General features: G+C 60.4%; 2 protein-coding genes across 2 annotated transcripts in view; one reads left to right on the top strand and one right to left on the bottom strand.

The window, feature by feature from the left end:
- The window catches only part of LOC311202930 (butyrophilin subfamily 1 member A1-like), a gene marked incomplete at both ends in the record, with an annotated part of 517,675 nt that overhangs the window by 300,917 nt on the left and 206,749 nt on the right, over window positions 1–10,009 (top strand). The window lies entirely within an intron of this gene.
- LOC311202846 (class I histocompatibility antigen, F10 alpha chain-like) overlaps window positions 1–10,009 on the bottom strand; it is a gene marked incomplete at both ends in the record, with an annotated part of 66,910 nt that overhangs the window by 42,074 nt on the left and 14,827 nt on the right. The gene's annotated exons all lie outside the window — the stretch shown is intronic.

Below are 10,009 nucleotides of genomic sequence, written 5' to 3'. Positions count from 1 at the left end.
CAGGGTGGCAAGGAGGCACAAACACCCGGTTCGTTAGGGACGGGGAGCGCAGCTTTTGGGCAGAGGAAGTTCCCAGGCCGGGGGCTGGGACAATACCCAGTGTCTGCCCTCCAACACATGGTGTTACAACCACCAGCTTACGTGGATTCAAAGCTCTACTGCCACAGAGAGAGTCACCAACAGCATGAAAAAGGGACTAAGGAGCACCACGTAACCACAAGCCTGAGTTAAGCAGCGGGTACCTAAGGGGGTGCAGTAATGTGTCACCCTCCACAAGTCCAGACAACCAGATACTACGTCCTCCTGCTGTGTGGTGCAGCTACAGTCTACCCAGCAAGTGGGACAGGTACGAGTCATGGGGATACTCACAGGTCCCAGATGGAAAGGGATCTCCTCCCTATTTCTGTTGGTCCAGGTGATACACAGTTGTCACTGGTTGACTGGAGAAGGTTGGAAGACTGGACAAGGATGGAACACACAACAAGGATGGAACAGCAAAGTAGGATGGCACGTGGCAGTAGTAGGATGGAAAATGGAAGTAGGATGGCACGATGTAGTAGTAGGATGGAACACGATAGTAGTAGGACGGCACACCGGAGTAGGATGGAACACAGCAGTAGGGTGGAAGACTGGTGTGTGATTTAACTCCAGAGTAGATTCGAGCCGTGGTGTAGATTGGAGGATTGTACAAGACTGGAGCAGGGGGGAAGGCTGGAGGAGTCGAGGAGGCTGGAGGAGTCGAGGAGGCTGGAGGAGTCGAGGAGGCCGGAGCACTTTGGTGCAGGAAAAAACAACAGAGAAGAACCACAGTGTTTACAAGCACAGCATTTGCTATTGACACGTGTCAGAGCACCATAAAGGAGACAGTTTATTCCTACACAACTGTCTACATGTGAGTGGGGAGCCACAGCTAAAGCAATAGAAATACCTCAAGTACAACGAGACTGTCAACCCCCTGGACAGAAACATCCTGCACTGGTGTCACCACAAAACACAGCGGGCATTCCTGTGCAGAGACCCTTTACACTCAGCTGGGTTACTCTCAACTCGGGCAGACCAGAGGGGCAGGAGTCAAATTTGTCACCTCAGTGTTACCCAAAAGAGAAAACTGCCTCTAAGTTGTGCGAGAAGGACCAGGGGAGGAGGAAAGGAAGAGAGAAAATCCTGGCATCCCCTGTCATTACCTTACATTTCACGTCCCCAGATTAAAATAGAAATCTTCTCTAGTTGGGAGGGGAGGAAGGAAAAATAAAAAGCTACTGAAGGTTCACCTCCCATAGGAGAGCAGCCCAGGAAACCTTGGAAAAACATCCCTGTGCGGACACAGAGACAAATGTTGGGCAGCACAGAGGAAGTTCAGGAATGAAATGGAAAGCAAACCTTTCAGAGAAGAAAGTCAAAGCAAACAGAAGGGGTTTTACCTGGCACAAGGAGCTGTCTTGTCCCACAGGGAGAGTGTTCCGTTGCCCAAGGGAGTCCCACAAAGTATTTGATCTACGAGAGGAGAGCGTAAGCAAATCAGCCACTGTTAAAGGCAACTGAGGAGGTTGATGAGCTTCCCCAAAGGTCAATGTTTCCTCTCTCCCCTACGTCCCCACATTCCCTGTGTTCTGTTGCTTTAGAACAGGCTCAGATTTTCTTACTGGCAACTGCAGCAAGTTGCCCTGGGCACGAGGTATCGCCAGGCTGAACCCCAGATTCAACCCCAAAAAGGGTTCTGGGGATCTAACACCCCAAACCAAAACAGTTTCCTCCTGGCCAGCTGGCAGCGGCCGTATCGCAGCTGGAGCTGGCTGCATCCAAGGCAGCTCCGGGACTGAGATGCCGAGCGAAACGCCCGGCCCCGACCCAGCAGCAGCGCAGGGATGCAGGGAAGAGACTGAGTTCCCACCCCAGCACTGCCAGACGCTACCGAGGGGCGATGCTGCCACAGCCCGTCCGTGAGCCGAGGGGGAGAGTCGCACCACACGCCAGGAAGAGCGCAGGAGAAACAAGCTCACGCCCTGACGTCAGCCTTACCAGTCTGTACCAGTTCTTCTCCTGGCACACAACTTCTGGGTCTTTTCACTGCAGGCTCAGATGACAGGGCCTGAGTCTGGAACAGAAACAAACAAAGCACCGCCCTGAGTTTAACCTCAACACCAGCCCAAGCCAGCGGAAGCTTCCGGAAAGGGAGGCAGCTCTGGTCCGATTTAGGGACCAGGATTTGCTGGCTCAGAGTGCAGCAGAAGGATCTTTGCAGGATCTCTGACCAGCACGCTGCCCTTTGGGTTTGATTGTTAATAGGGGCTCTCCCCCACGCAGGGATTAAACCCCCTCAGGCTTCCTGCCCTGTTCCCCTGGGGCAGCTCCTCAGCATTCCGGAGTTCAGCCCTGACTCTGGCTCGGGGAGAGCTGAGCCCCTCAGAAAGGGGTTTTGTACAAACAAAGAGTCAGTGGTGTCTCAGGGACAAATAACAGAGCATGAGGGTTTCTTACTCCTCTCACCCTACGGGGCAGTAAGAAAAAGAACACGGCACCTCCCAACCAAACTAAGGGGTCAAGCAGCTCAGGACTCGTTTATACAGAGCCAAAGTCCTAGGGGAATCCTCTCCCGGGCCGGTGGATACCCAACCCAGCAGAGAGGGCTTTATCCAGAGGAAGCAGGCGATTGTTTTCCCAAGGTCACGTAGTTTGGATGCTCCTTCCTCAGCTCCACGTGCCAGAGCAGAGCAGGCAAACCTGAGCCAGGCAAACCCAGCACACCAGAGGCGCCTGCTGTCAAGGGCAAAGAAGAGCCTGAGGCTGCACAGGTTCAGGAAAGTCTCTGCTAACCTCTCCCACAGACTCTGCTCCTGGAGCGGCATCGCTGCCCGAAGCTCGGCGTTTCCTTGCTGCCCTGGCTGGGACCTTCACCGCAGCAGCAGAAACCTCTTCAGCCTTCTCCTCACACCCAGGGATGGCAGCATCTAAACAACAAAGGCAGGACACATGACAGCGTGACTTAAGAGGGGGTTCAGATTGCCATTTGCATGGCAGCCCAGCTCCTGGATCCCACCCAGAGCACTGGGATTCATTCCAAGCTGCACACCCTTCTGCACTTTCAGACACCCCTCAGTTTTCCAAGGGACACCAAACCCCAGAAGAACCAGGGCTGTGAACTACCTTTGTTATGGGCGCCACCTGGTTGCAGCTTTGGAGGTTCCTGCCCATCAGGATGTTCTGCAGGCGGCTGAGGGCTGAGTAGAGAAGACACAAAACAGGGATTTACAACCACGGCTGAGTTTCACACAAGCAAAACTCCCAGAGCTAATTGCTGTAGTTCCCCTTCCAAGCCCCCTTGGGATCATCTCAGACACACACACAGACACCGCAGAGCATCCCCCACCTCTCCCAGCCAAGGCACCGCTATTTATCCCACTACAGTGAGGTAATTCCCTTCTGTTAATGCTTCTTCATGAGTTACACTTGCTCCCAGCACCAAACACATGGCTTTGGCCAACGTGGAACGGGCTTTGTTTCACTCTGCACAGGTTAACCTCCCCCCAAGCCACACACTGCCCTTCAGCGGGGCAATGCCCCTGTGTACAACGCTGAGTTACTCTCCCCGGGGGGTTCACCACCCACACTCTCAGGTCCCTTTTCCAACCCCACAACCACCCACCATCTGTGCCTGGCAGCTCCGGGACGCCGGCACCGGTTCAGCCCCGGGAAGGCAGCCCCGTGTCTCCACACGCCCTACGCCGGGACTCCCCCCCAGCCGCTGCTCCCCCTCACACACACACACACACAGAGCCCTCTGCTCCTGCCCCACGCGCGCTCCCAGGGCCCGTTTCTTTCCCAACTCCCCGCTTCCCAGACGGAAAAGCCCCCGGGGGGCCAAGGGGGGCGGGGTCGCCAGGGGCCTTCTCGGGGCGGGGGGACCCGCAGCTCCGCTCCCGCCCTGGGCTCCAACGCCCAGGAGAGGTCCCGCAGGCCGCACCCGGGAGGCCGCGGGGCCTCAGGGACGGGGCGAGGCCCTCGGGCGGCCGGACGGCCTCGGGCCGGAGCGCTGACCTGGGGGGCGGCCTCTGCAGCGGCGGCGCGGCCGGGGACGGCTCGGGGGGCGCGGCGGGCGGCGGCCAAGAGGCCGCCCAGGGGCCCCGGCAGCCATCGGCACAGAGGCACCGGCAGCCCGCGGCGGGAACGCGCCCGTCCTGCGCCGCGCCCGGCACGGCCCGGCCCCTCCCACCAGGGGGTGGGGCAGCCCCGCCATTGGCTCCGACCGCTGCCTGTCTGGGCGGAGCTGGGCCGGGCTGGGCCGTCCCTCCCCGGCTCTGCCCCCCGCTTGCCCGGCCCGGCCCTGCCCGGCCGCCCCTCCCAGGGCTGTGCGGGGCAGCCCCTCCAGTGGCTCCTCCCGCCGCCTGTCTGGGGAGGCAGAGCCCGGGCAGGAGAGGGGCGGCTCTCTCCTCTCCTCTCCTCTCTCTCTCCGCCCCCCCACCGCAGGTTCTGCGGCCCGAGGGACGCAGGTGGGTGGGAGCGGCCGGCGGCCCGGCCCCTGGGCAGGTTCCCCCTCCGGTCTCCTCCCCCCGGCTCAGCGGGGGAGAGGACGGAGACCCGGGGCTTACCGAGCCCTTTCCCCAGCGCTCTCCCGGCGCTCGGCGCCTGTCTCCGCTCCCGCAGCACCGACCGGCTCAGCCATGGCCGAAGGCTCGACTGAGCGAGAGCGGCGGGTGGGCAGGACGCGTGTCCCGGGACACGGAGCGGGGACTTGGGAAGCGTTGAACGGCCCCGCCCGGCACCGGCCGGACCGGCTGCCCGGGCAACGGCGACGCGCGACCGGCCGCCGAACCCGCCGGGAACGGCCGAACCCCGCGGGCGGGAACGGGGCGGGTTTCCCCTGTCCCGCTGGGTTCGGCTGGGTCCCGCAGCCACCCCGCTCCCCCTGCCCTGCCCGAGCCAGAAGGGCGGGGATGCGGGGAGGGAGGGAGCTGCGCGGGCAGCCGGGCTGAGGCTTCTCGGGGTGCCCCCGGGTTTCCACCCCGACAATCCCGGCACCCCCTATGTTTCCCTCACGTTTCTCCTTCCCGGGGAGAACAGGATTCCCCACCGAGGCAAAACTCCTCCGTGTCAGACGGGAGGAGGATCGATGCCTTTGAACAGCCGGCGCTGGGGATCTCCTGCCTTCAAGTCAGGCTGCCAGCACTAGAACTAGATGCTGCCTCTCTCAGCACAGAGCAGGTGAAGCCCCCAGCCCCACTTACACCAGCTACAAAGTCCCCACCACAAAGGCAGGGCTTATTCTCCCTGTCGTGACTTGTTGGCGCTGGTGGGCAGCGGATCAGCCGGGCTTCCAGGCCATTCTCCCTTCCCTTGTTGGAGCAGCTGTTTGTCCATCTTCTTCTCTCCTTGCTGAACATCCTGGCAGAAGGGAGGGAGGGGGAGAAAGAATGAAAAAAGGAGCTGAGGAGCTCAGGGTGTGAAGGGAACGTTTGTGATCTGGGGACAGAGCAAACTGCACAGGCTGTTCCCAAGACACTGGCACGTTTGATGGGTGGGGGGACGCATATAAGGGAGCATAAGAAATCGCATTTATAATAACTAATACATCAATAAGAGTAAATTCAATTACTAACTATTGCAAGATGCTTGGAGGGAAAGCTGATGAGAACAAAATAAATGGGAGCAAGGCTGTGACTCGTGACCCCAGCATCCCAAGGCAGGTGGCACCTGGGACGGATAAGGAGGAAGCATCAGGAGGAAGGTAGTTCTTGGGATGGATAAGGAGGAGCCCCCTACTCACTCAGATCACTGTGGGGACAGACAGGGACCATCTGTCAGCAGACAGACGGTCTGTTTCCAGACAGGCAGGAAGCCGGGTTTATCCCCCACCCCGGGACCCCGCTCCAGGGATCCGCATCCCTCAGGAGGGAAGGGATCGGGATGTCCCGGGTCACAGAAGCTCCGGCAAAGGAAAGAAAGAACCGAGATCGATCTGTCTTTGACCATCTCGGGGTGCACCGCTCCCGGAGGCACTGCAATACCGGGACGATGCGCGGAGCGGAGGGAGCAAGCCCCGGGTCCAACTCCCAGATCCAAAAATCCGTTTAATATAAAGTCCTCTCATCGAGGACGTATCAGATATTAAACTGATAAGAACAGATACTACACTTGATCTTAGCCAAAAGGCCGAGAAGCGATGCCTGTCGCACACCCAGCACCTCCACACACCCCTGTCGGCACTCACACAACTCACGGATGCTCCACAGCGGCCCCAAAATACCCCCACGTCCCGCTCCCATTCGCATTCCCCTGCCTATCCCGCCTCTTCCCGCCGGGATCTGCTGCTCCCGGCTCCGGGAAATCGGCGGAGAGCTCCGCACCGAGCACTCCCAGCAGCCCGTGCGCGCCCCGCTGCTCGCGATTTGCATGGACACGCCCCTCTCCAGCCGCTGCTCTGGCCGCTGTCCTCCCCAAACAGCACCCAGCTTCTTCCTTCCCCCTTCCTGCTCCTCCCGCCCGTCCTGATCCTTCCTTTACCTTCCCTCCCCCACTCCCACCCCCGCCCCCTCCCCCGCCCGCTCCCCCCCAGCCTTTCCCCCCTGGTTCCCAGCACCGGACACTCAGCCGAGCGCTGCGAAGCTCCCCGAGCCCCCGGGAATGGAGCAGCGGGAGCCGAGGGGAAGGTTCTCCCCGCTCCCGCTCTGCACATTGTGTAGATCCACACAAGGCTGCCCAGGGCCCCATCCAGCCCGGCCCCGAACACCTCCCGGGACTGAGCATCCCCCACCTCTCTGGGCAGCCTGTTCCAGCAGGAAGAAATGGACATTTTAAGAAGTACAGATGCCAGAGTTCATTGGATACACAAGAATACGCTGACCGATCAGTGACCCTTCTGTTCTCACCAAGAGGCCATGGGGGGGGCCTGGCCTCACTCAGCTGCACAGGCGACCGCTTGGACAGCGGCTCCAGAGGCTCATGGCCTTGCTGCTCAAGCCACTCTGCAACAGCCCTGCCCTGGGTTGGAACAATCCTCATTACCAATACAGGCTGGGGGATGATGTGCTGGAGAGCAGCCCTGAGGGAAAGGACTTGGGGGGACTCCTGGATGAGAAGCTGGACATGAGCCACCAATGTGCATCTGCAGCCCAGAAGGGCAACCCCATCCTGGGCTACATCACCAGAACTCTGGCCAGCACAGAGAGAGAGGGGATTCTGCCCCAGTGCTCTGCTCTGGGGAGACCTCACCTGCAGTGCTGGGTCCAGCTCTGGAGCCCTCAGCACAAGGAAGAGGAAGAGGAAGAGGAAGAGGAAGAGGAAGAGGAAGAGGAAGAGGAAGAGGAAGAGGAAGAGGAAGAGGAAGAGGAAGAGGAAGATCTGAGGGCTGGAGCACCTCTCCTGTGAAGCCAGGCTGGGAGAGTTGGGCTGGTTCAGCCTGGAGAAGAGAAAGCTCTGGGGGCACCTTACAGTCCCTTTCAGACCCCTGAAAGGTGCCTGTAGGAAGCTGGGGCAGAACTGTTCCTGCGTCACCACACAGCTCAGTGTCACCCACACCTTGCTGAGGGTGCACTCGATCCCACTGTGCGTGTCACGGGTACAAATATCCAATAGGATGGGTGGCAGGATGAACCTTGGAGGGGCAGCACTCTGCAGTGGTTTCCACTTGGACATGAAGCCATGGAGGGTAACTCTTCCTGTAACCTTTTTGTTAACCCTTTCCATGCCCATGGAGGGCTGGCAAAGCTGTTGGGGCAGCAAAGGACTCTGGGAGTGGCCCCGTTGCTACCAAGGATACGCGCAAACAGAAGCATCCAGACACCATCCTGTAGCTGACCCTCCAGCGACCATGGCGCTCCCACCTCTGTGGTGCACTTCATGGGGGTCTCTCTGCCCCCACCATGATGCCACCCATCTTCCCAACCCCCTACACTGGAGGTAAGGCCTGACCCCAGTCCTGGCTGCTCAGGGACACACTCTGGGGAACTCCACAGCCCCTCTCGCCCCTCTCCCTGCTCCCTCTCAGTGCCCTCGCGCACGCTCCTGGCCCAGCTGGGGATATGGTCACCAGCGTGTGTTCATGTCTCTCTCTCAGCACCCACCAACCTCCACCAACTGCCAGGGCAGCAGCAGCAGCAGCCCTTCCCTGCACCCTCCCACTCAGCTGGGACAGACCAGAGGTTGGTCCACGCTTGGGGCCTGCTCGGCGGGTGCCTGAGGGATTCCCTCCGCCCCCCAGCCTGACACATCTCCCTCTCCCCCCTGCAGATCTGCCAAGCGGCAGCTGCTCAGAGCTCCCCAGTTCCAGTACCAGTCTGCCTCTGGCAACCCCCTCACTGCTCAGTCACGGCATCGCTCCTCTGCCTGGCACTGGGCTTCAGGGACCACACAGCTGCAGACACCCAGCAGCCTGCTTACACCAACGGCCCCCCAGGGACAAGCACAACTGTTCCTGCCCTACAGCCATCAGGGGACAGCAGCATCGCTTCCCCAGTCCCACCCGCTCCCTGTCTGCACACAGTCCATCCTCTCCAGTGGAGACACAGACAGTCCGGTCCCCATGGATGTGGACAGTGTCTCAGGCTGGGACACCTGTCCTGTCCCTATGGATGTGGACAGTGTCACAGTCTGTGACATCTCTGTGGACACAGATGTCCCCATGGAAGACGACACCCTGCCAGGCTCTACCATCTCACTTAGCCCTGTTGCAGGGATGGGGGGGAAATGAGAGGGAGGGAGGGAGGCTGTTGATTCTGTAGTTAGTACCTTTGATTACTGTTTTGTTCCGATTTTTCACTAAAAGCCATTTCTTGAGAACCTTTCTGTGTCTGCATGGGATGGGCGGGGAGTGCAGGGGGCACCAGGCAGCACAGATCCCAATGGGCACAGTATAGGCACCCCATAGATCCCCTGCAAGCACCCTATAGACATCCTATAGATCCCCTGCGGGCACCCTATAGATACCCTGTGGACCCTATACATACCCTCTGGACACCCTATAGGAACCTTATGGGAACCCTATAGACACCCAATGAGCACAATACAGGCACCTATAGACAGCCTACAGATACCCTATAGGCACCCTATAGACACCCAGTGGGCACAATAGAGGCACCCTATAGATCCCCTGCGGGCACCCTATAGGCACCCTATGGGGAGGGGTGTGGGTACCCCCGGGGGTCTGGGTGGCCCAGAGGGTCCCTCACCTGCCGGTCCCTTGAGTCCCGGGGCCTTCTGGGGGGTGGGGGCCCAGCGACGCTGCCCCCCCTTCCCTCCCCCTCCCCGGCCGTGCTGGCCCATGGTGGCCCTGGAGGCTGCTGGCAGCCGGGGGTGCTGGGGGGGCCTCTGTGCCAGGGGGGTGCCGCACGGCCGGGACAGCAACTGGACGGGGACCAGCGCTGGGGGGGCTGGGGGGGCTGACGCGTGTCCCCCCTGTGCTGGCCTGGGGGGGGATGCTGAGCCCCCCACTCTGGCCTGTGCCACCTCCTGTCCCCCATTGTACCTGGAGGAGCTGGGACCTTTGGGGGGTCCTGGGGGGGCTGGGAAGGATCTCTGGGGGTCAGCAGGGACAGGGTTGGGGGTGTCCAGCCCCACCCTGGATGTGACCCACAGACCGACCCTCTCGCTGCCATGAGCCACTTTATTAATTAACCAAACCCCTTAATTGGGTGGGAGCGGGGCCCAATCCGGGGGGATGGGAGGGATGGATTGGGGTGTGGCGGGGTGTCTCACCCAAAACTGTGGCCCAGGGGAATAAATCTGGGACATTTCTCTGTGGGGATGAACCTTGGTTCTGCTCCCCCACCCCCTCCAGGGCTCGCTGAGACCACCCCCAGCTCCCCTCCTCCCCCTCCAATTTGGGGGCTCCTTGGGGTATCCCCAGCCCTTTGCTTTCTGCCACCCTCTCCTCGTCCCTCTGGGTCCCCCCACCAAGACCCCCTGCCCTCTCTCAGTTCAGTCTGGGGACTTCTTCCCTTCCCAGCACCCCTTCTGGGATCCCTCCCCTCCCACTCCCAAAGCTACGGGGACCCCCCTTGTGTCCCCCCACTCCCAG

This window comes from Gallinula chloropus, assembly GCF_964237585.1.
Source record: "Gallinula chloropus genome assembly, chromosome: 32".
Taxonomy (NCBI): Eukaryota; Metazoa; Chordata; class Aves; order Gruiformes; family Rallidae; genus Gallinula; species Gallinula chloropus.
Note: the sequence above shows the minus strand (reverse complement) of the source record. Positions and strands in the feature narration are given on the sequence as shown.